Source organism: Pinus tabuliformis, chromosome 6 (genome assembly GCF_031772625.1).
Source record: "Pinus tabuliformis cultivar Carrire ecotype Pingquan chromosome 6, CPIR1, whole genome shotgun sequence".
NCBI classification, from domain to species: domain Eukaryota; kingdom Viridiplantae; phylum Streptophyta; class Pinopsida; order Pinales; family Pinaceae; genus Pinus; species Pinus tabuliformis.
In genome coordinates this window covers 1,315,180,730-1,315,208,239 of record NC_142292.1, presented here as the reverse complement: position 1 = coordinate 1,315,208,239, position 27,510 = coordinate 1,315,180,730, and the positions used below count along the sequence as shown (strand labels likewise).

General features: G+C 33.4%; 1 pseudogene; it reads left to right on the top strand.

Annotated features, from left to right (window-relative positions):
- The first annotated feature begins 2,662 nt into the window (after positions 1-2,662).
- On the top strand, positions 2,663-26,535 carry LOC149263448 (7-deoxyloganetin glucosyltransferase pseudogene; annotated as a pseudogene).
- Positions 26,536-27,510: the final 975 nt, after the last annotated feature.

Sequence of the window (27,510 nt, the reverse complement as noted above, 5' to 3'; positions counted from 1 at the left end):
TTTAAATTGGGCATCAAGCCAACCCTACATTTGTGTAGGTGATCTCAACTTCAACCTAGCTGACTCTACCTTGTCGTTAGAAGAAAATTCTACTAAGGCAGAGGAAATGCTCGAACTACCACTTTTTCCTGGAATTCAGGCAAAAAGAAATTCAACAAATCTTGCAGAAGGGGTGTTTAAATCATGCTTCTGAAGGTGGAAATATTTTTAGCACCATCAAAAACTCCTAGGGCACCCAAAATATTGAAATTCAACAATTGTAACTTCAATTTGCAAAAATATTTGCTGGAATTTATCAAAATATTGCCGAAATTTTCATGATTTTCAGAGCAAAATGTAGTCTGGTTAGACTACGATGTCGTTACATCACCCATCACATATGTTGCACAACTCACACGTTACATCATTTAGTCGGGCACTCATCTTGTGAGGAACCCTCGTCATGCCATTGCGCAAACAACCTGTCTAAGAGGGTGCCCAGGTCCTCTTCGCAAGTCATCAATCATGCAGGCGGGCAGTTTTACATTCTACGAGTGCCCATGAACATCCATGTGTCGACCCACAGCCTCATTTCAACAAAACTGATCAAAACATCGAATTTCATTTATGGGTGAATTTCTGTTATGACGTTCACAAATCAAGCTGAACATGGAGAAGCCAAACACAAACACAAACACAAATAGTTTTACTCAATTCAGTGACAGTTCTATTAAACATAGAGAAGCCAAACACACATAGTTTTAGTAAATTCATTTAAAATTCTATTGAAACCGGTTTGAAGTTCTTTATGAAATCACATGAAATTCTATTTGTCATAAGAAAATAAAAATGAAATAAAGTTCTAAAGCCTAAGACCTCTTTGGCTTCCAAAAAAATTATATATTTCCTACATTAATGGAAAATAAAATAAATTTTTAAAGAATAAAATAAAGTTCTAAAGGCTAGAACCTATTTGGCTTAATTTTTTTTTATATATTTTCTACATTAATGGAAATGTGTCAAATGACTAGTTTAAAACTGGGAAAATATTAATACAAGTTAAATTAGCTTTGGAAAGATGTTGGGTATCATATAGTTGATTTACATAGAACATGCTTTTCTTGAATAATATTTTCCATTTATTTGTTTTATTTTTATCTTTACAATTGTAACATGTTAATTTTTTATTTATACCATACATACTTAAATTATAAAAAAAAATTATATCCATGAATAGATAATAAAAATGTAATATTTCAATAAAATATGAAAGTTAAATATACAATAAATCATATGTAAATTAAAAAAAATATTCTAATCTAAGTTGACTAAATGCCATTAATATTTTAATCTTTAAATTTTGTTTTCATTTATTATTTTTCAATGTGCTAAATTTTTATTTAAATTATATAAACATAAATGATGTAAATTTATATATTTATGAACATTTGTAATAAAAGTGCAACATTTCAATAAAATATATACACATATATGTATATATATAAAATTTTATATCATTTTAATTTTTTTTAATAGACATATGTTACTTTTTGCTTTTGTCTATATACATTTAAATTATATAAATTTATATATTTATAAATAGTTATAATAGAAATGTAATATTTGATTCAAATATATAAATTAAATTTACATAAACAAATATTTTAATTTTTAACTTATTGTTATTTATTACTTTTAAATATATGTGTAAATTTATGCCATAAACACCTAAATTATATAAATTTATATATTTATAAACAGTTATACTAGAAATATAATTTTAATAAAATATAAAAATTAACAATATTTAAATATTTACATTAATTTAGGGATATTATATCTCTTCAATATTAGACTATATATTATTCTTAACATTTTATTATATTTTACTCTCACTGGCATGCACTTGTTCACAAATAAACAAACAATAACACCACTACAATATGGTGCAACCAACTGTCCAAACTAGGAAATATATGTGATATTCTATCCATTATATTAATCAATCCATTATATTAATCAATATTTTGTGCAAAAAATAGTCTCTTCTATTATTATTTATTTATTGTTATTGTTATTGAGTTTTAACTTTTAGTTGGTAAAAATGAAAATCATTTTTTATTGAGCATATTTTTATTTTAAGTTCCATGTCTTTTCTGTAAAATTAAACAATGATTTCTCTTCCGTGATAAGTTTGAAGTACTTCTGGAATCATCATTTTAATTTTTAATTTTGATTTTTTTTTTATTAAAGTTTAACTTTCTTCTTCTATGATTTTTTAGTAAATTTTAACTCTTTACCATGCTTTCCTCTCGAAAATTGATCAACGTTTTCCGGGGAAAGATAGCGTCTTGAAATACAGATGCAGTATTATTCAGATGTTCGAGGGTTTGGTGAGGCAATTGGGCCGGACGAGGCGGGGTTGACCTTTTTGTTTGGAAACAACTTGAATCGGATTAACCAGAAGCACGGATCGAATCACATGAAGTAGTGGTGGGACTATTTTAAATATTAAAATTTTAAGGTTAAAATTAGTGATGAAACTTGGTTTTATTTTAGATTAGAAACTTATATTTGAATTTGATAAAAATCTGAAAATTTCTCCTATTATATCTGTAAACCAAGCCACTCCGGTCCCAAATACCTGGAAACTCATCCTGGTTTTGGTTCTTGGTTTGCAAAGATGGTAAGTGTTAAACACCATGCACTTTTACTCCCATTTCCCGCTCAGGGTCACATAAATCCCTTCATGCAGCTGGCCAAGATTTTGATATCCAGAAAGGTTCTGGTCACCTTCGCTAACACAGATTTCAACCACCGGCGCCTCAATCCAAAGTCTACTGAGGAGATGAGATTCGAGAGTTTTCCCGATGGCCTTCCACCCGATCACGTTCGCACCCTCAAGCTAGACGAAGTCTGCGAGTCCCTGGTGAAACATGGCCCTCCCAACGTGGAAAGAATCATTGAAAATATGAAGCATTCCGAGATCGATGTTCCTCCCATCTCTTTCATTGTTGCAGATGGTGTTCTCTCTTTTATGCAGCAGATGGCCGACAAATATGGTATTCCAAGGGTTGCTTTCTGGACGCCCAGTGCTTGTGGTTTCTCTGCTTATTTCCATATGCCTTTGCTCATGGATGAAGGTTATATTCCCATCAAAGGTATGCAGTTTTAAGCGATTTTCAGTAACAAGCCCCATTAGCTCTTGTGTAGCATTTCAGTTAGAAAATAATGGGAAAGTGATCTTAAATGCATTTTGTGTAGGCCTGTTGATGTTTCTTAAACTAATGTTTCCTTTTAAATGAATTTTCTCTAGGTAAGGTTTCTTCCTCTTTTCTTTTTCATAAAAGATAACTCAGATTGTAGATTGTGATGGGTATGTAGAAAAACAATTAGTGCAAGCTAAAATAGAAAAATAGATAGGTGTTTTTATATTTTAGAGATGTTAGATTTTAATGTTGAGTTATGAATAGTATGTGTATGTTTAATTATGTTGATAGATATATTTATAATGGAAAGAGAGTGTATGATTTTAGTGTTTTGAATTCTTGTTAACCATGTTGCTACAATTGTGTTTCTTGTTAGCATCAATATTTTAAGTTGACACGTGTTTATCAACTATTTAAGTTTTTTTTTTTTCATGGAGAAAATATTGTAATTTTCATTAATTTGTGAAATTTACATGTTGTAAATTCCATAGGCATATGCAAGTACCATGATCGTGATCACTATGAAGTGTTTGTAAATACTGTAAAGTACTACAAAATGACCCTCTTATGGGTATATTGTTAGCAACTGATCATATACAAATTAATTACATATTTCAAAATTTCACCCTTTGTGATTGCTCTTCTGTATGACAAAAAGATATAAACAAAAAACTGATAAGTTAGGGCCTGTCTGCCCTCTGTAGTTCCTGTTCCATATATGGTCTGTGGAAGAAGCGATAGATCCGCTCAGGTGAGTGCTCCGTAATCAGCCATTCTCCTCGAGGACGATGTGTTGCTTCTTTTGATAGCTTGTCCGCATCTTCATTACGCTCCCTGTAGATATGAGTACATGAGACATGATCAAAATGAGTTTTGAGAAATAAAATATCATCCAAAATAGTTCTGAGTGTATATGCATGGCATGTTGTTAAGTTGTTGAACCAGTTTATAACTATCTTGGAATCTCCATATATTTGTAACTGTTTGCAATGTTTGTGTAAAGAAAAGTATAAGAGGTGTCGGAGTGTGAGCAGCTCCACAAAATTATTTGTGCCCTCTCCCAACCCCATGCAGATGTGAAAGAAATGTGATTCAGTTAGATGAAGGATTATGCCTCCACCACAACCCTGTTCTTGTGTTGCTCCATTGAAATCGACCCAGGGGTGTTCTTTGTTTATGATTTCCGGAGTGATGTTTCAGGTCCTGATTACTTGTTCCTCAGCCAGGATTTCCAAGTAACTCGTACATATTTTAGGTATGATCTGTGGCCAGACTATATTTTTCCCCGTAAAAATAATGTTGTTCTGGCACATCCATGTGTACTAGCAAACCAAAAGCAGAGGATTCCAAGCTCTCAGGATTGTTGCTAATTCCCACCACCTATTCCAGGCAGTAGGAATATCATCACCGATCCAGGTAAATGGGATTTTTAGTGTATGTAGGACTTGTGCCCAGATCTGTTGTGTTGTGGTACATGAGAGGAATAGGTGTTGGTTCGATTCCTCCTCTGCACGGCATAAAACACACCAAGTCGGTCCTTGATATGCCTGTTTCCTGAGATTGGATCCAGATGGTGTTTTGTCCATGATGATGTTCCACATCAGTAGTTGAGTGCGCGGTGGGGCTTTTAACTTCCATATATTACTCCACCAACTCTCCAGGCTATTTGGCTTGTGGTCAGCATGTATGATATCATAACCATCCTTAGGGGAGTAGTTCCCTTTCTTTGCAAAACCCCAGATCAGGTCATCCTCATCGTCCCTTAGTCGCACATGGGATTCGATTAGTGCCTGCAAGTATTTCCTCCACTACCTTTGCCATTGGTCTGGAATGTCCCATGCCTCCCCTGTTTTCCATGCTTGCTGATAAATGGTTGTGTTGTGAGGGTCCCCGAGATGTGCAATGTAGTGCACTCCATTGTGGTTGAGCAGAGTAATCAGATCTGGTGGAAGTTGGTAGGAGTTCCCACTACCAATCCATGGATCAATCCCAATGCGGATAGACCCACCATTTCCAATCCTCCATATGAGGCCCCTCCTTATGATGGGAAGGGTGTTTATTACAGCCCTCCAGATCACTGATATACCTTTCCTGTTCCATGTGGGTAGTCTTAGCCAATCCAGGGCAGAGCTCGGCCATATGTATTTGTAGGTGACCACCTCCAACCAAAGGCTCTTGTGCTTCAGGAGTAGCCAACCAAGTTTTGCTTCCAGTGCCTGAGCAAAAGCAGGGAGATGTTTTAAGCCCCAACCTCCCCATTTTTTAGGAGTTGTAATCCTACTCCATTTGACCCATGCATAGGGTTTTCCTTCCTTGTGACCCTTCCATAGAAAGTGACAGCAGACTCATTGAATCCTATGTAGTATACCTTGGGATATCCAGGCCAGAGACATCCAAAAAATCAGGGTTGCTTCCAGCACTGCTTTAATGAGCACCGATCTACCTGCTCTGGAGAGTACTTGATGGCAACAAATGTTTAATATTTTTTCCACCTTTGTAATCACCCAAGTCGAGTCTGCAATTTTATATCCATCTACTTTAATCCTAAAGCCCAAGTACTTCAATCCATCCTTTAGTATCAAAATTTGACATCATAGTATGAATGACGACACTCTAATATTATACGTTCTTAATTACATTACAAAATTTTCAGTAGTGAAAAGAGTGTCACAATCTCCTCCCCAATTAAGGAACATTGTCCTCAGTGTTCTACTATTTGTAGAACCATTCTATGCAAACAAAGGGATATGGCACATTCATTTCAATGATATTTTCCATGTCCGTAGTTTCTACTTTAAGAAAATTCATTTATTTTTCATGATCTAGTTACTTCTAAGCCTAATTGCATTCCAACACATTCCTTCATAGTTGTCCATTGCTTCACAAGGATTCCACATGGAGCAAGCTTAACTATTTTTTTTCTTCAACACCCCATGCATTTTTCATCTCAATGAGTATGCACATGAATATTTGAAAACCAATTCATTCAAGTCTCCCATTCCTTGCAGTCACACAACTTCCAATTTCATGTATCACATTCTCTCCCTCCCAAGTCCCTCAAGTGATCCATTCTTTGGAAAGGATTCCTTGCATAGTAAGAGTCTCAATACTTATGGAGTCTTACAACTAAGGCATCCCTATGGCTTGCTCTAAATATCACCAAATATTTTTCGTATCATAACTCATTGTGATCAATATATGTCATAGGGTCCCAATGTCGCCATAATGGCCTTGTACGTATTATTTTTAACTTCAAAACTAGTATATATCCTTCCTTGATAGATCATCATCTTCCCTACATAACAAACATATAGATTCCATGAGATTAATCATAATAATTTAAATAAGTAATTCTTCATTTTTCTTTTATTTTTCAAACTTACCTCATATAGGAACTAGATTTCATAAATATGAGATTGTTTGCATGATGTTTGACTCCTACATATGGTAGCACTCAACCTTCATTATCATAACCAAGGTTATTCAACTACAAGTTCTACTTTCAATCAATCAAGTAGTGGTAAGTTTTTGTAGATAAAATCCTTCCATTGAAATATTTATAACAACCCCTAAAGTGATATTATAATTATTATATACACAATAACTCAATCACTTTCAATTGATTTAAAAATAAATTGAAATGAAGCTATCGATGAATTATTTATTTACATCAGCATCATTCCAATAATTCCGTAATGCATTGAAAAATTTACTCCAACGACCAAAGGTTCAAAACTGAAAGATTCGTATCTCTACATTCATAAGTAATTAGCTTCCACTTTTTTTTGTAGGATGAGGGATTCATGCCACTCATTCCACTACTCAATAATTCCTAAAAATTATTAAAAGCTATTTCTTTTCATGATATTCAATCATGTAATTGATTCTCATACAAGCATTCATGCACTCACTGCATCAAGCATATGTATCATCATGATTCATAATATGATTCTCATGAACAAATCACGTGATAGTAACTCATGGATGCATCACAAATATTCTAGAAATATTTACACATTTAGGAATTCTTGCCTTTTCCATAACCCACTAATACTGAACAGAAAACTTACTTTCATATATCAACACTTCCATACAATTTTCGTGTTAAATAGGAAAAAAAATTCCTTCAACTACATCTACCTTACCAAAAAGCTCAACATTATATGATATGGTCACTTGTCTCAATCTTTCAAACTATTAGGCAAATACTCATGAACACCATTGTAGTCCGTACATTTTCTTCAAGCATCCCGCATTTTCATGCATTCTTTCAATGCATTACCAAAAATATATTATATCATGAGTGTATTATTCATTTGCTTAATTTTTGTTCAATGTGGCAGCTCATTTCATGCACACATTATTAATATTTTACCAAATACTTTTGTGTTGACAATTTTCTACCTTAAGCATACCCCTTCTTGGGCATCCATGAAATACATACATTTATTTAAAAAGAAAAATATATCAAATACAATTTATTTTCTTTCACCCAATTTCTTTACCTGTTTACCTCTTCTTGCTACTTTCCCTACTTAATTGGTTGTCGTCGCATGCATTCTTAGCTAAGATATTTTCAAGGAGTTCAATTGGGTTCTTAGCATAGTTGACGTTGGAACATTCAACAACCCCTAAAATGATCTCAACCTGACATATTAGTCACAACCATAACATTTCATTTGATTACACAATCTTCAATGAATATTAATAAAGTGAATTTTCACTACATATCCAATTTACACATTCAAACAATTCCTTCAATATTACACCAAAACATGTGCATATACATCTTGTGAGGAATGTTCCATAATTTCACATATTCGATGTCATTCATATACATTTATTTTTAAATTAAATTTTCAACCTCTCTTGTTTTCAATCGTTCACATGACAAGTATCATGAGCATAAGAATAAGCATATGACTTTCTTTCATGTGGTAATTAACAACAAGAGATCACTCTTTCACACTTTCCATATGAACATTCCATGTGACATGGAATTCATTAGTTAACCTTATTGTATTACGTAAATTTCATAAATAAAATATATTACCCAAGCAGAATTTTCAGTTAAGGGAAAACCCCTCCTTAATTAGTTTTCACAGTTGTGACTTCACTTTCCATCTAGTTCATATTGACCCAATCAAGCCCTTCTTTACTAATCATTTATCCACATTTTCCCTTTAATTCAACTCTACAAGGAAAAATTCTAAACTCATTAGGAATTTCAATCACATGAATAAACATATAGATTTTATTAAACAAAGAAATATTTTTTCTCAAAATATTAGCAAGCTCACAACCCAAATTTATTTCTTATAACACCTATGAAGTCTCTCCCCATTTCACACTTATGGATATAAAATATATCAACACACATTATATTAGTATAATTTTCTTAGAACACGATCATTCCTTCATTCACTTAATCAGGCATTCAGATAATGCCTTAGTGTGCAAAAAATTCAAGAGTAATAATCTATAATTATTAGAACACTTATTTAGAGAAAATCATTTACTAGTAACAAACCTCTTATGCTATCTTAGTCATAGGCTCTTCTTCTCCCATTTTGTTCAACAATGGTTCATTCTTAGGATAGGCCATGACTCCACAAAGAAACTATCTTACCAAGATCCAGGTATGATACATAACCAAGCAATATTGAACATAACCAAGGTCAAGGTATCAACCTTGGTAGTCTCCAACCAATAGTCTCACATCCCACCATCAACCCACTTGATGCAAGGTAGTGAACCCCTTTATCGGATCACAACAATCCATTGGGCGATGCCATTATCATTCCAAGGTCTCAAACTTTGGTTGCTCAAGGGTCTCTCAGATCCCTATGGCTTATAGGAGTTTCATGTTCCTTTTGGGCTCCAAGTACTCTCCGGGCTCCACACACAAACAATTTTCCCTACACTCCTCCCTCCGACATTCTCACCTTCCACCGGGTAAACTAAGGATAAGTGCACTCACAACATTATCACAGCATACATATCAACATGGATAAGTGCTACTTGTACCATTTTGTCATCAACACCTTATCTTCTATAGACCTTGATTCCATAAGGCTACATGCAACACCTTCATTGGCTTCCCAATCACATTGTCAAACGGTTCCTAGTTACATGTTCACCATTAACCACTATCATTCAATTGATTCATTTTATGATAAAAAAACTATTCTAAGTGTTTATGCATGCTCATACATTATTGTATGCAACTAGAGTATCTTCATGCATTTACAATATCATTATTTAATACATATTCAATAAATACACGTCTTTGAACTATTTTATTTCTTGCAATTTTATCATGCCTATGTTATTATTTACTACCATATGACAAATTCTCAAAACATTAAAGAAAATTATTAAAACTATCAAGTGATAAGTTAAGGGCTGCCCCGTCATAACCATGCCTCAATCACTTAGCCATAAACATTTGCAATTATGTTCGCTTATTTTAGGGAATCTAGTCAGCATCATGCATGTTTATCTTTTTGCACCAAACTCAAGTTAGTAATAAGGTAACATTATTGTATGCATAAATACAACAAAATAGTTTCACACAAGTACACATGCATGCAAGGATATTAATCTAAAACTTAAATTCCTTTCTATACTTGATCCCATCTAGGTTCAATGTCGAACCTTAGCTTTGATACTATGTTGCCACATGCCCAATTCCATTAATGACTTACATAGGTTACAAGGTACCTAAAATTTTCTTTTTCTTTTTACTACATTGACAGTAAGCTCTGATACCACTCTATGATATATCTTACGGAAATATAAGACTAACCCATGCAAATTTTTTTGTTTCTATCTTTGAGGTATTTTATCAATAACTTTGTATGCAATCAAATATGAAACCTTTTAGCCATTTATTCGAACAATTTTCATGCAACTTCAAGAGTGTTTAGGAGACCCAAATTCATTAGGGAATATATCCTAAATTTTGGCAATCTCATATTTGAAACTTGTAACAGATGTTCATTGAGATATCTTCTTTGTCTCCTCCATGTTTCAAGGTATCCAACAGCTCAAAATGAAATTTATAGCAATAATGTCAAGATGGCCTATTTGAAGCATGTTTTCAAGAGCATTCAAGAAGCCCAACTTCCTCATATCATTTTTCCTAAACATAATGAACCAATATCTGAAAATTCAACTATATGTTCAACAATATTTTCCTTTAATATGATTCAATTTTGCTTGTCAAACCTTACAAAAAATATTATAGCTTAACATCCAAGATGAATTGTTTAAAGTAGCATTCAGGAAACGCAACTTCCTCATATCATAAATACAAAAATATAGTGAAAAAATGTATAAAAATTGAACCAAATGGTATGTGAGATTTCCCCTTAATAAAGTCCAAGTTTCAACCTCTGGAACCTCCTAAAAAAAATTTATAGCAAAAATGTGAGGATGACCTCTTTATCTCCTAAATCACATTTTGGCTTCCTAGTTTAAACTCTAAGAATGAACCAAAAAATCTTCCTTGACATATTCAAATCAGAGGACAAATTTGGGACTTATAGCCTATAAAGGATATTAAAGAAAATCAGGCACGCACTTAACATGGAAAACATGCAATTACCAAAATTGCCATGCATTTATGATGCATCCCAATTCATTTAAATGCCAAGTGAATTCAAACCGACTGCACTTATCTAATTTAAAAATTTATTGTAATAACCAATTCCAAGATCAATAAATTAAATGACATAATAGAAATAAACAAGCATGCATGTCATTAAACCATCTATGCTATAAGTATCATTAACATATAAATAAATATTTATCTATTACAGCTAGAAAAATATTTGAAACTAAGATAGGGTGAGCAATGTTCATTCCCACCATAGGCTCAAATGTGCTACAATTTTTCTCATAGTTGGACACCCCCATGTGAGATCTTGATGCTTTGACGAGAACTTAACTTAGGGGTATTCAAAAAACTCAAATTCATATTATAATTTAGCACTAGACATAAAGGAAATTCTCCCTCACATATACACACAGGAAATTTTAGTGATCAACCTTTCCATCTTTGACGAGGCTCACATACAAAAATAACATGTAGGTATGCATAGTACAATGGGTTCCTCCTCTGATCTCTGTAGTCCCTTTACCCTCACCTCTTTATTTCTCTATCTACCTCACACAATCATGACCATTAGTAGTCCTCAGAGCCATCTAGTCCAAAGATAAGCACTACAACACATTAATTTACTATCATATAACATATCAATCATAAATCTTAACTAGTGATAATGTCTTAACCTCACTATATTATCTCATCAATCATGTTTCCAATTAAAATTTTCTAAGTGAGAGAGAGAGAGAGAGAGGTGTATGAGAGAGTAATAAAACAAAGAAAAACTAGAAGCCTAAGAACCAAGAAGAAGAACCACTTGATTTCTCCTCCCTCTTTTTTTTATAATCACACCTTGACCCTTCATCATTGCAAACATTCAACTTCTTGAGAAGGCTAACCATCACATGAAAGGGAAATATTCACCCAAGCTTTATTTTTCCTTTTAAGTCAAGTTTTCCTCGTCATCAAGGCATCATAATCTGTTGGTTGTCCCTTTTCATCATATGTAGCATTTTTATTAATAAAAATAAATAATACATCATACAATAGGGTTTGGAATCATAGCATCAATGTTGGTTCTCCAACACTATATATTCTTAATTACATTACAAATTTTGGGTTGATGAAAGGGATGTTGCATCTACAAGCCTACCCATGCATAAGAAATAAAAGAGGATACCTTGAATGAATTTTAGGTTTCCCACATCGATAAGATGAGTGGCATGGAACATTTGTGAGCCTCCATCCTTACACCTACCAAAACAATATATGGCTTCGAAGACAAGCCATCGAGAAACAAAACCATACACTAAAAGAATAATAAGGTAAATTCCATGTAAAATGAGAAAGGACTAATGAAGGTGAACAACGGGGTGGAGGCAATAAAAAAATGGGATCACTTAGTAAAAGGACAAAATAAATGGCAAATAAGTAGAGGGACTAGTCACCATTTAAAATTTCTATGACAACTTGCAAGAACAAGTTAGCAAAGTCACCCATACATAAGAAATAAGTGATGATCCATTGAAAGAATTTGGGGTTCCTGCTTCAATGAAATGAATGGCATGAAAAATTTGTAAGTTATCATCCTTACACCCACCAAAATATGATGATCGATGATAGAAGCCAGAAGATAATAAGACTAAACACTAAATTAAATACAAATCAAACACTATGTAGAAGCAGATGATGGAGATGATGGTGAGAAATCAATAGAGGAAACTAAACTTAAAGGTAATGATTGGTATAAAGTCATCAAAAAAGATAAGCAAGGAGATGACTTTGTCACCACTTTAACACCTTTCATATGAACTACAACACAAAATTAGCAAGCTTTCCCATGCACAAGGAAGAAGTAAGGAAAACTTGAATGAATTTGTTGTTTCCCACTTTAATAATATAAGTGACATGGAATATATTCATGCGATAATTCGTATACCTACCAAAAGTAAGTGGTTTCTGAAACAAGCTGCAAGGTAGTAAAATCAAACACTAAATGAAACCTAATGTAAATATTATGTGAGACAAGAACATAAAGATGAAGGTCAACAATGATGAAAAATACATAAAATCATAAGGAAACTCTTGGAAAAATGAAAAAAGAAATGACATATAAGGTGATGACTTTCACATTTTGATAATTTGAAAGCCAAAATTGGGAAGTGTACCCATGCTTAAAGAATAAGTGGGGAGACATGAATGAATTTTGGGGTTATCACTTCCATGACATAAATGGCATGGGATATTTGCAAGCTATCTTTCTCACCGAATAAAGACATGGGGTTTTTTAGACAAAAGACATGGAAAGAAGACTAAACACTAAATAAAACGTAAGGAAAACATAATATAAAATGACAAGAGAAAGACCGATTTTAACTACAAGGTGGAGGAATGAAACCAAAAGGGATCAGTTGATAAAATAAAACAAAATTGATAGATAATGATTAGTATTGATCTCCACTTAAATATTTTAGGATGACTTCAACCGTAGGTTGACAAGCCCTCTTATACACTAGGAGGGAGTGACGAGGTCTTGAGTGAAATAGGGTTTCCTTCTCCCATGAGATGATGACATGGAATATTTGTGAGACACCATATTTGCAAGCACAAAAGGCAAGGCTATATATTCACAAAAATACAACTTGTTTATCTCAGATACCATATTGCCTAGACTAAGCAGTGATTTGGAAACAATCTCACATATTATAAAGTAGCCATCAACATAGGCATTCATGACCTATGAAGTTTCAATGAAATGGTGAACTATTTAGTATTTCATTTTTATTCCCTTTTTAACAAAGTACGCCCTATTAATGCATTGAACTACAACCAAGTCTATTTAATTTGAGAATAGGTGCAATACAGAGCATTAGAAAACAAGGGAAGCTGCGAGGCAGCAAGTCCCTGCCTCAAGTTAAAACTAGTTACTTGTGCTGAAGCGAAAGAATCTAAGCTTTAATACAGTCATAGGATGCAAGTTTCAAGCTTGAAAATGTACATGTGGTCTGGGTTTGATTCTATGGCTGGTGATTCAATATCAATTCTGGCTGAATACCCGTAAGACAAAAAAAGATCATTCTCCTCCAATGTTGCTATCAAATTTGATGTATTCCCTAGCATAGCCAACAAAGCTTCTGCAATCCAAATGCCCATTATTGCATAACCCCTGTAGTCCATTTCTACAACATGAAGGACAAATGACCCACAAAAGGACAATGCTGAAGCATAATTTAAAGAAAAGACAAAAACCGCCATGATAATCCATAACTGCTTCTTTTTCTAAACCAAAAGAAATTTCCAAGGGAGCAAAGAAAAGCACAAACCAGATGGGCCAGCTCTCTGTCAAAAAAGCTGATCAAGTAGAGAACTGGCAGGAAGAATAGTCATTCCTCTGAACAACCCAATATTTTCTTGAAAGTCCAAGAAAACTTACATATGCAGAAGCCCCTTTTTACCCAAGTATTGCATTAACCCAAACGATCTACAATAGGTAATTTGAATACAAACACAATGTAGCAGAGAAAAAACTATAGTTCACAGAATTGAATTGGGATTCTATGAGCAATATAATCGACCATCTGATGTGAACATTTGTATAAAATTCAGTGCAGAAAGCGCTAAATAATAGTGGGCACTCGTAAATCAATCAAAGGGATAACGATCAATCACTTTCAACTCAGATTAGGGATTTCATTATCAGCAGCAGCAAGTTGTATCTGTTTCCATGCATATCTACTCATCATTCATTGAGTATTCAACATTAAACTAAACTATCTGTATAATTCTCTGTCAGTCCGTCATTTTATCCTACCAAATGACTGGTTTAACCAAGATTTATTGCATACGTTGTTTTGGCACATTAAAATACTTGCATAATTTGAAATGACGAGAACACCATCTGAAAAGGTCAAGAAAAGTTTTCGAAGCTTGATTATGGTATGGATAACGTTAACTTCTGCAAGTGGTAACGTTGTAAACAAGAATAGAGAATACAGTAAATAAAAGATTTTAGTAATTTCTCTGAAAAAACTGAAGAGATGTAATCAAGAATAGAGAATACAGTAAACAAAATATTTCAGTAATTGATCTGAAAAAAACAGAAGAGATCAATAAAACCTCCATGATTACATGAATACTCTTTGAAACCCGACATTGTTCCCCAACCCTGAACAAAAGAGATAAATAAAACTGGTTCGTGCAACACCCCTTTATATAATAGCTCCTTTTCCGGTCAGTCTCCCTCTTCCGAAATATGTCGTTAGTGGGAAAGTATCCTTAGAAATAAATCCATGTTTCGTTTTGTTTTGCATGGGCTCCGCATGTTGTCACCTGATAGATGCACGTTTATTCACATATTTTCCCGAACATGTTATTTATTCACATACTCCTAAATTTCTCAAAAATGGTTGCCATAACTGTAATGATGGCCTGGACTGATTGAATTAGAGGAGAGAGATTGATATAGCATCGGAGACAGGTGCGTTGCAGATTGTCATTCCTAGCCACATTCTTTCCCTCTGGTTGCAGATTGTCATTCCTGGCCGCCTTCTTTCCCTCTAGTTGAAGATTGTCATTCCTGGCCGCCTTCTTGCCCTGTGGTTGCAGATTGTCATTCGTGGCTGCCTTCTTTCCCTCTGGTTGCAGATTTTCATTCCTGGCCGCCTTCTTTCCACGAAAGAAAGAGCTAGTTTGGGATTGCCCCAACTGCTATAGTTACAATACATAAGAAATAGGTACAATATAGAAGCAGAGAATCCAAATTACTAATTTGTAATCGTTTTAGTGCTTCCTTTAAAGTTTCTTCTAAATGAGTGCATGCATAATTTACAAGCAGAGTTTGAATTCTCTTTGAAGTTAGATAATTCACCTTGCTTATGCCCATTTGACAAAAGTAAGTCAATGAAAAGTAAAGTGTATTGTCTGATTTTGTCCATTTGGAACACCATTCTAATTTCTGTCCATATGAAAGGTTGAAATCAAATAAATTTGATTGAATCCTGCAGATGTTAATCGTATACTAATATTGTTAAGGAGGTGTTTCAAGAAACTCATTTGGGTGTTTTAATTATTTAATTTTATCTGAAATATCAGTGTTTATAAAGTGACCCTCCGACTCTAACAGTCAGTGAAAAATGGCCTTAATACCAATAAAATTTTCATGTCATCACTATATATTCACAAGTTCATCAAAAGTGGACCAATGCAAGGAATCAACAAATGTGAAAATCGTGCCCTAACATGATCCAGAGTTACATAAAGCAAACAATAACTAAATTTGTGAATAAATGCAAGTTCAATCAACAAATAAATGCAGACAGGTAAAGTCTCCTTTAGTGAACCAAATAGAGCCCAAGGGTTAGCTCCATTGGTAGTGCTCTTTTGCTAAGTCCATAGAGGTCTTTGGATCGAATCTCATAGGCTCCTTTGGGGTTGACAGCCACTCCACCTTCCATCTAGAAATTCCAAGGAAGAAGGGAAGAGCTACACCAGCGCTGGCTTGGTACCAGCATCCCGTTCTTGACTTACGTGTGTGAGGGTGGGGTAAGATTATGAGAGAAAAAAGTGAACCAAACACTCCTTTGGGGTTGACAGCCACTCCACCTTCCATCTAGAAATTCCAAGGAAGAAGGGAAGAGCTACACCAGCGCTGGCTTGGTACCCCATTCTTGACTTACGTGTGTGAGGGTGGGGTAAGATTATGAGAGAAAAAAGTGAACCAAACACAAACAGAAATTCCAAGAAAGAAGGGGAAGAGCTACACCAACTCTGGCCTGGTACCAACATCCCATTCTCGACATAGTGTGTGAGAAGGGGGTGAGATTATGAAAGAAAAAGGCGAACCAAACCGAACAAAAGTAGGAAGACCCTTTGGTGAATTTTATAATAAGCAGAAGCAAAATGTAGTTGAATACCAAAAAATCTATTGAAATATAATTATTATTTATTTAATGCAGCTCTCAATACAATTATTTTTATTTAAAGCAGCTATGATAGTTAAGCTGTGGGTTCTCAAAGTATGTTTAGCACAAGGATTCATCATTCTGTATCCTGAACCCGGATTTCAAAGGAATTTGTCATTTCGATCATTCCTATTAAATCTTTAACTGAATTGCACAATGCACCGATATTAAGATCAGAGTCTCTCTCAGAAAATTACGCCAGGTAAAAGAAACGAACATAAATACTGACTTAAAATTTAAAGATTCACACCAGAACGCGAAAATTTTCGATTCTCAAACTGACTTGAAATTTTAAAGATTCTACAGAGGAACGTTTGAAGACTCACGCCAGAAAAAACGTGAACACGAATATTTTCGATTCTCAAATGGACATGAAAATTTAAAGATTCTTTCCAGTAAAATTAAAAGAATTTTGCCAGAAAAAACACAAATACAAATATTTTCGATTCTCAATCTGACTTGAGAATTTAAAGATTCTTCAGAGTAAAAAAATCGGTTCTCGTGAACTGAAAATTTAAAATTCTTTCCAGTAAAATTTAAAATTAAAGTCAAATGGACTGAGAAAGAAAATCTACAGGTGAATTTGTAAAACAACTTTAAAGGCAAGGCAAGGGCATTTTCAAAGCACCACAAAGTTACGTCCAAACCAGGAATTTAAATCATGCCGCAGTTCACCTTCTTTTCCATTACGCATACTCCAACTGTGATTCTGGAGGGGAATCGCCGGCATCCATCCCCATCTTTTCGCAATTCCACAAATTCGAAACAGAAACTTGAATCCTCTGTTGTTTCTGCAGCTGGTGCAGAGGAATGTTTTATGCTTGGCCTGTATCTTCTAGTACACCCAGTAGAAAAAGATGGTCGGTGGAAAACGAAGAAGCTCTGTCGCGTGCAATCCATAGATTCAGTCCAGAGATTTGAGCTCGGTCCAGAGCTTTGAGTTGCTTACTCTAATTGTGAATGAGAGAATGAGAGGTAGCACTTGACGGACAAGCATGGATAGGCATAACGAGGAAACGCAGACCTACCATTCCCCCAAAGTGACAATCGTTGTAGCATCCACTATTAATGCGTTGAAGAGGGTAATATTTCTATGTGGATAGCACTGCAATATAACATATGGTAGGGTAAAGATCACTGGAATTTAAGACAAGTGGTACTGCCATGCAAAGTTTTAAACACCTGTTCAAATATGCGAATTCTCTGTAGCCTTGCAACATAATTTTTTTGGTTTAAAATTATCTTCTTAATTCCCAAACATGAAATGCCAGCCAGACTAATGTTAGTATTAGTTAATTGAGAGTGAAACATTGGAGACCAATTGAAATTTATCCTAACTTTTAGTACATCATACCTCGATATGAGGTCAAATAAGATGTTTAAATTGTCGATTGGTTCTAATGGCGGTTAGATGAAGCTCATACGTTACTCAAAAAGTGTTTAAAGTTATTTTATAAAATATGACCCAAAAACATTAAGTTAAATTGATTAATTAACTTGGTTTCTGTGCAGGACTAATGAAATGAAACTATCGTGAACCGATTACAATAGTCCCTGCAGCCCCGAAGGGAATAGGAATTAATAATAATGTGTATATCTTTTTCTAATATCCTTGAATTATATTGAAAATTCCGTTGAGATTAAGATGGATCTTTTAGAAATAAAACGAGTGTAATTTTGATGCACTCACAAAAAGCCTTTGCATACCCCTCTGGATATCTTAAGGAACTATCCCAAATCACTGAGTTGTGATCATAAGATGATAAAGGAGTCATTGTGTAGACATTTTCTTGAAAAATATACATCCACTCACAAAACCAAAAAGTTCTCGATCTTTGTGAGGCACAAAGATCGATAGAAAATTAATGTCATATAAATCTTACATTTTATTGCAACAATGTAACATTAGAATTAAGCATCAAAGTGGAAGAATATATATGATTTCATGTTTATTCTACCATTAAAAAAAATATGGATTGATAATGTTTAATAGAGATTAAGAAAAAATCACGAGTAGCATCCGTACCTTGAACAAATTTACACAGTCTTGCATGACGCGTGGCAACCCTATTGAATGAATTATTCTTTAACTACCTTTTCAAGAATGGGACTTTGTGTATGCTGAGTGCCATGTGTGTAGTTGTAAAATATCATAAACCGCCTTGTGAGAGGAACACCAATCGAAAATTTCATGAAATTATGGAGTTAAAAAAGAGGACCGTTGAATTTCTGGAGGTTTTGTTTACGGCTATGGATGGAATAATTGATTCAAAATTTGTAAGAATTTTCCCCACTGTACAATTCAAATTTATAAATTTGAAAACAAAAGCGGGTAAGTACATCACACTCCCAACCCAATAAAACCATCAGAATCAGTCTCAATGTATTTCCTTAAAGGTTAAATATAAATATATATATATATATAAATATATATATATATATATAAAAGTCGTGATTAATTAAATATATCATCATGTTGGTATAATACACAAATATAGTTTGATTTTAATCCTCCACATGATTTTCCTTTCAACTAGTTTGATTATACTTTGTTTTAGCATCATGGATCATCCTCATTTATCATAATAAATTTGTTATTATAGGGATTGACAAATACCAAGATGGTGATCTCCCTACACATAAACATATGGTCCAATATAGATAATAAATATCACCATGATTTATCTGATATTGTTAGAAATATACACCTATCTAATTTACAATTATAATTTAAATTTTTAGGTAAAAACCATAAAATCATTTAAATATTTCTATGTGAAAATCCTTTATCACCATAAAATGTCTAGGTGAATACTTTCCCTACCACCTAAATAGAAAATCATTTAAATATTTGTATGTGAAGATCCTCGATCAACATAAAAATTCTAGGTGAATACTTTCCCTACCACCTAAATTGAGGTGTCTCATCATGTAAGAGCTATACAAACAAAAATTAAAATACAATGACGAGTATTTTTAATCTCAAATTGGAGGCTTTTGTGATTCATGATCAAAGCAAAGATCAATAAATCTAACAAGATTGTAGGGTTCATCATCAGGACAAACTGGAGAGTAAGATCAATAAATCTAGCAAGATTAATAAATCTAGCAAGGTCAATAAATACAATATTTATAGCAGAGATACAAAAGTAAAATTATAACCGCCACTAAAATAAATATTATAAAATTAAAATGGAAGTTAAAAAATTCTGACCAATAATACTAAAAGAAAACAATTTAATAATTTATTTATTATATTATTTTTATTTTTCTAATATTATCACTAATATTAACTAAGTATAGACCATTAAGTATTTTATCCTAATACTTATACATACTAATTCAAAACAATAATCAATATTAAATTAATATAAATTCATAAAAATATTAATAAATCAATAATATTTATTTATTAATATTTATCCATCTCAACAATAATATCTATATTCAGTTGTAAAAATAAATAATAATAACTGGAAATAAAATGCAATAAAAAAAATTAAAATAAAATATAAAGTTAAAATCATACTCGGTCAAAACCCATCCATAAACATTTATAAATATTAATATTAATTTAATATTGATTATTGTTTTGAATTAGTATCTATAAGTATTAGGATTAAGTGTTTTTGTTTTTATGCTATATAGTTAGTTAATATTAGTGATATTATTAGAAAAATAAAAAAATTTAATAAATAGATTACTAAACTGTTTTAATTATTATTATTATTTATTAGAATTCTTTAATGTTTCATATTAATTTTATAATAATTATTTTTGTGATTGTTATAATTCTATTATTGTATTTTTGTTATAAATATTAGATTTGTTGATCGTTCTTTCTAACTTTATTATGATGATGAACCTTAGTAGGGGTTCATCTTGATGATGAACCTCAATAGAAAGGCGTTGACCCTAATTTCTCAATGTAATTTTGAGAATGATATTTACTTAACTACTTTTAATGTTTACTACATATTTGTCAATTACAAAATTAAATAAAATATTGTCGAAAACCCTCATGAATATTCGTGAAATGAGAACAATGATGTGAAACCACTAAATTGGAACCACTCACCAAATGAAGTTAATAATCTACAATTGACATGTTCTTAATACTATAGAATCCACATGATCTAAAAGCTCTATATGCCTCATGCTCTAAAATCATCAGCCAAAAGATCTTGATAGAAAGTTGCCTAAAATGCACTATGAAACTAGAGTGTGTATGGCTCATGCTCTAAAATTAGGAGACAAAAGGTCTTGATAGGAAGCTACCTCAAATGCAGTATGAACAAGATTAGATCCATCTGACACACGATCTATCATGTGCCAAGAGGGATCAAATCCCTCGAGGTGCAAACCTTCTTTTTGGAGTGTAGAACTTGAGGAAATATTTACATCTCGAAGGATTTGACCCCTCTTGCCGAATGATAGATCCAGTGTTAGATGGATCTAAGTTGGCTCCAATTGAGCACATTAATGCCACATTTTTAGATTATCATTATTATCTATACGTTTGCCATTAGCTTCAAAATTCACATTATGTTTTCTTTGATTGATATGACCATATCATGCTCTTCTTTAATTTAGTTTGTGTTGCTTGCTTTGAATGGTTTATGCATTTATCTTTGGATTCTTTGACTGATTTGCGTGTTTATGTGTTTGGATTTGGATGGTAATGTTTGTGAATGTTATAGTTTTGTTATATTTTTATGTGTATGTAATTATCTATTAGTAATTAGATGGTGATGAAGAAGGGAGACAATCCTGTCAATAGTTTGCAGGAGGATTGATATTGTATATCCATTTCATTTACTTATAGGTATCACAACTTGTGACAACTAATTATTTCTTAATAGTGTCTCTCCAAGTATTGCTAAATATATCTTGAAGAGTAGTTCTAATAATTTATTTCGTCGAGATTACTCTTGAAATAATTTGTTTCTTTGCTAGTGTTTGAAATAATTTATTTCCTTCAAGAATATTTTGATGATTTTTTTTTTTTTTTTTTATCTATATTATATTTTGCAAAATCAAGAAATAATGTACTTTTGATTATTTTAATGAGTGGTCATATTTAGAAAATATTTACATTATTTGTTTCTTCAAACGATTATCACATCTCCTTCAAGAATATTTTGGCTTATTTTGAATGTTTATAAATATATCTTTTCCTATCATAAAGCTTTTGAATACATTGTTGTATGTAATTATCTATTAGTAATTTTGAATGTCTGTAGTTTTGAATGTATTTTGATTATGTATAATTGTCTATTAGTAATTAGTTGGTGATGAAGAAGCGAGACAATCTTCTGAAGGATTAATTTGCACTTTGCAAGAGGATTGATTTTGCATATCTATTTCACTTTAAGTCTAGGTATCACAAATTTTGACAACTAATTAGTTTTTAATAGTGTCCCTCGCTATCTATCCATTCTTTTCTCTATCAACATCTACATGGAAATTAATCGATATAGTGTAAGTAATAAAATAGGATTAGAAATCATCATCTACACTGAAATCAATGCATCTAGTGCAAGAAATCTTCTTTCCTCCCCCCCACCCCACTCCATATTATCAACTTCAACATTAAAAATATCTAATCTATCTAATGCAAGAAATCAAATAAGATTAAAAATCAACATTTACACTTAAATCAAAGCATCTAGTGCAAGCAATCAATTAAGATTGGAAATCAACATCTACACTAAAACCATTGCATCTAGTGAAAACAATCAAATAGGATTAGAAATCGCCATTTACACTTAAATCAATTAATCTATAGAAAGAAATCAATAAGGATTATAAATCGACATCTACACTAACACCAATGCAACTAGTGCAATCAATCAAATATAATTAGAAATGGACATCTACACTAAAATCAATTCATATAATGCAAGCAATCAAACAGGATTACAAATCATCATTTACATTGAAATCAATTCGTCTAGTCCAAGGAATATTGTTCCCTCTTTCCCCCCTCCATCTATATCTTTATCTCCCACCATCTTTCCTTCTTTGTCTCTCTATCTCACCCCCCAAACACTCTCTCTCCCACCCCACTTCCCCCCATATCTATCTATATCTACCTCATTCCTTCCCTCTCTCTATCTCTCTCTTCTTCCCTCTCTTCACTTCGCTTCTATATCTCTGTCTCCCTCTGCCTCTCTTTTGTCTTTCTATATCACTCTCAAAACATACACACTCTTTCCCCATATCTAGCTATCTCTCCCTCCCTCTTCCTCTCCCTATCCATCCCTCTTCCCCTTATCTCCCTCTCCCCCTTCTATTACTCTTTTCTCTTGCTCTCCTCTCTCCCTCTCTCTATCTCCCTTATCACTCCCTCTCTCCCTATCCACCTTTCTTTCTCTATGTCCTTCATTTTACCTCCCTCTCTCTCCCACTCCCACTCCAACTCCATCTCTCTCTCCCTCCTTCTCTCCTCTCTCTCACGTCCTCTCTCTCTTCCTTCTCTCTCCCTTCCTCTCCCACCTCCCTCTGACTCCCCTCCCTTATCTCTCTCTTCGCCCAATAGCTTTGTCACTATCTCCCTCCCTCGCTCCTTCTCTCACCCCTCCCTTCAATCTCTCTTTCTTTGTCTCTCTATCTCACCCCAAAACTTACACACTCTCTCTCCATCTCTCCTTTTTCACTCCCTCTCCCTCTCTACTTTTCTCTCTCCATTTCTTTTTTCTGCACTCCCTCTCTCCCCTCCAACTCCATCTCTTTGTCTGTCCCTCTCTATCCCTCCTTCTCTCTTCCTCTCTCTCAAGTCCTCTCTATGGTCCCTCCCCTCACTCCCTTTCTATCATACCTCCGTCTCTCTCCCCCCATCTCTCTCTCTCTCTCTGCCCTCCAACTTTGTCACCATCTCCCTCCCCCTCTCCTTCTCCTTCTCTCTCTCCCCGTCTCACTACTCTCTTTCTGTCTCTCTTCACTCGTACTCCTCCCCCTCCTTCATTTTATCTCCATCTCTTCCTTGTCACTCCCTCTATCTAACCACCTCTATCACTTTCTGTTTTTGTTCTTCCCTCCATATATATCTAGAGTTTATATATAACATGATATATTAATATATATTATAATATGACAAATTGGTTATTATATTAAATTTAATATTGTATTAATTCAAAGTTATTAAATTTAATAATATATTAATATATTAGCCCATGATCCAAACCGAGTATCCGAGTAGCTAAGTCGAGTAGCTAAGTTGAGTAGCCGGGGATCCAAACAGAGTAGCCAATTAGGATCAATGTAGCCAAGCCAAGCGGTCGATTAGCGCAGTTGAGTAACCAAGCCGAGTCGAGTATCCAAGTATCCAAGCCAAGCGTAGTATCCCAAATATTAATATAATATGATATTTAATATTAATATTAATATTAATGATTTAATATTATTATTAGAATTAATTCTTTTTTACTTGGAATAGTAACAAATTTTATTTAACGCAGTTGAGTAACCAAGCCGAGTCGAGTATCCAAGTATCCAAGCCAAGCCTAGTATCCCAAATATTAATATAATATGATATTTAATATTAATATTAATGATTTAATATTATTATTAGAATTAATTCTTTTTTACTTGGAATAGTAACAAATTTTATAATAAAACTACATTAATTTATTATTTTCAAATATTAGAATTTTGATGTGGAAATATTTGTCTTTAAAGATTTTAATATATAAATATGATATGGTTTTCCTTTTAAAGATTCATTTTAAAAATATTTAATTAAAAAAAATATTAAAAGATTTTGGATCAATATTTTTTATTGTTTGTGTTGAATTAACATTTTTCTTTTCATTTAAGAGATGGTATGGACTTTAGTAAATGTAAAAATAATTAAAATTTTACTCAATTTGGAAATTTAATGTAGAATATTTTTTTGCTAAAGGTAAATTTATGATCCATTCAAATTCACATATATGATAATCATATGATAATTTATTATCCATTAAAATTATATATAACAATACATAGTTATATTTTAATAATTAATCTTAGTAAAAAATTATATATAATTTAGATATTCAAGCTAATATTTTAATATTTTAAGAGACATTAACCAATTTTTAAATTTTTTTGAATACAACATATTTACCCATAAAAGCTATACTAATCTATAAAATGCGATCTAGAATGTACGTGGGAGACAACGTCACAATACTAACCCAAATCTTATCTCCTAGCAAAAGTAGAGTGTGGGTGAGGGACGATATCACAATACTACTCACCGGGATCTTATCTCCAAGCTAAGGTGAATTTTGAGGGAAGGTGAAGGGGGGTGTTAGGAATATGCCTACGAGCAAGGGGATTCAAACGAGGGTGTTAGAAATATGAGTAAGAGCACGTTTCCAACTCCATGCATCCATCTATCAATCAATCATGTGAGATAGAATCTAATGATGTTAAGGTCGATTGTTATGTTATTTTATTAAGTAGCTACGTTTGATGATTTTGTCATGTAATACCTGGAGTGCCTTAAGATTTGTAGCAAGAATGATATTTTGCAGTAGTGTAGGTCATGTTCAAATTGTTTATCACTCATCTCGTGGGTGCTCAACTGTTTGAACAGAGGAGAAGGAGATCCGCAATCAATGCAATTCCCAACTCATCTCTTGTATTCCAGGGATGACAGAACTGCGACTGAAAGATCTGCCCAGTTTCCTCACAGTCACAGACTCATCGGATTTCATGTTTCAACACGCGAAAAATGAGGCACAGAACACGCTCCAGGCTTCTCTGGTTTTGCTCAACACTTTCGATGATTTAGAGGGGCCCGTGTTGAGGGACCTCAACAACAAATTGTCAGGAAAAGTACTGTCCATCGGTCCTCTTTTACTCTCGGCAGGCGATACAGCGGTGAACACCAACTTATGGAAAGAGGAAACTCAGTGCCTTGATTGGTTGGACAAACAGAGATTATCGTCTGTGATGTATGTGTGCTTTGGGAGCATTGCAGTTCTCACAAATGAAGAGTTGATAGAGTTTGCATGGGGATTGGAGGCCAGCAACCAACCCTTCTTGTGGGCTATCCGACCCGACCTCGTTCAGGGGCAGTCTGCTGTGCTCCCTCGGGATTTCGTCGAGAGAAGCAAGGACCGTGGCTTCTTTGTCAGTTGGGCGCCGCAATATAGAGTGCTGTGTCACCCCTCGGTTGGGGGATTTCTGACGGAGTTGTCTATAATGCGATTTTTTGGAGATTCCAGTGACGGAATCCGGAGGAAGAAATTGAGGTTAAATTTTGATTTGTTGCCGTTAAAATGGTTTTTTAATTGCATATTTGGATTCAGCACCCTGAAAAACCCCTGGGACGCTTTGATTGTGCAGAAATTAACTATCAAACTTGCGATTCCAATAAATTGCTGCCGGATTTTGACCGGAAAACCCCACCGAAAAAGCTTCCAAAAAATCGCATTATGACACACAGCCGATGGAACTCCATAGTGGAAAGCACATAGTGGAGAGCATATGCGCGGGCATTCCCATGATCTGTTGGCCCTCCTTTTCGGAGCAGCAGACAAACAGGAGATTTGTTGATCATGTGTGGAAGATAGGATTCGAGATGCCCGAGGAGGTCTCGAAAGAAAACGTGCAGGCATTGGTGACGAGACTGATGAATCGAGAGGATGAGAAAGTAAAGATGATGAGGAAAAATATATTGGAGGTTAGGGATAGCGCAAGTGTAGCAAGCAAGGTCGGAGGATCTTCATACACGAATATGGAGAAGTTTCTTGACCAGATGTTGAACGGAGGAAACATATCTTAGTCGGATGCTAGGGATATACGATTTGTTTTGTTATGTGAATTACAATTATGTAGAGGATGTGTTCTTTGAAATGAATTTACATATAGAAAGCGTATACAATTGGGCTATTTTTACCGTTAATATTTTAGATGTAAAATATTTTAATGAGCTAAGACAATTATGTCGTGTGACTCGTCTGGTTTAAAGAACGAATCGGTTAAAAAAAATTATTTATTTTTTTAAATTTATATTAAAAAAACATTCTTTTAATATTAGTAAATCCATAGATCCATGCGACTATAAATTTAGTATCGGGAGGGATCAATTTTGTGAAAATGAGATATTTACACTAAGAGATTTGATTTTTTTTTAGCTTTTTGTAGAGATAGATATATGTTATACCAGTATGTTCATAGAATGTTTTAATAATAAGAAATTCTTATTTTATATCTTTCTCTCCCACACATAGATTTCTAAGCCCTTTCTACTTTGTGTGGCTTTGAATTCATATCTGCCATAGAAGCCAGTTTTTTATATATATATATATGTTTTTGATTGTACAGTCTTCTTTGATGAACATAATACAAATATATATAGCTTTTTTCGTGCTGAAAAAATAAGCAGATTACATTAAAATATTTTATTTATGATTCATACATTAAAATTTTAATACATGCAATTATTATCTCTCCATTGAATATTTTTTGTTATAAATAGTTTTTAAAATGGTATATATCAAAACGCTCTCTATGTAGACAACTCAATTTTTTTTGTTATTAATATTTTTTCTTATATACATATATTTAATTATTTTTATTATTAATATTTTTAAAAATGTTATACCCATATTTTGAATTAGAAAGTAATATTTCTCTCTTTATAGATGTAAGAATCTTTTATTCAACATGCATATTCAAATATTTTATGTATAACCCACATTAAATTTCTCTTTATTATTAATGTTTTTAAAATATTTTATATCAAATCCATCTTAAG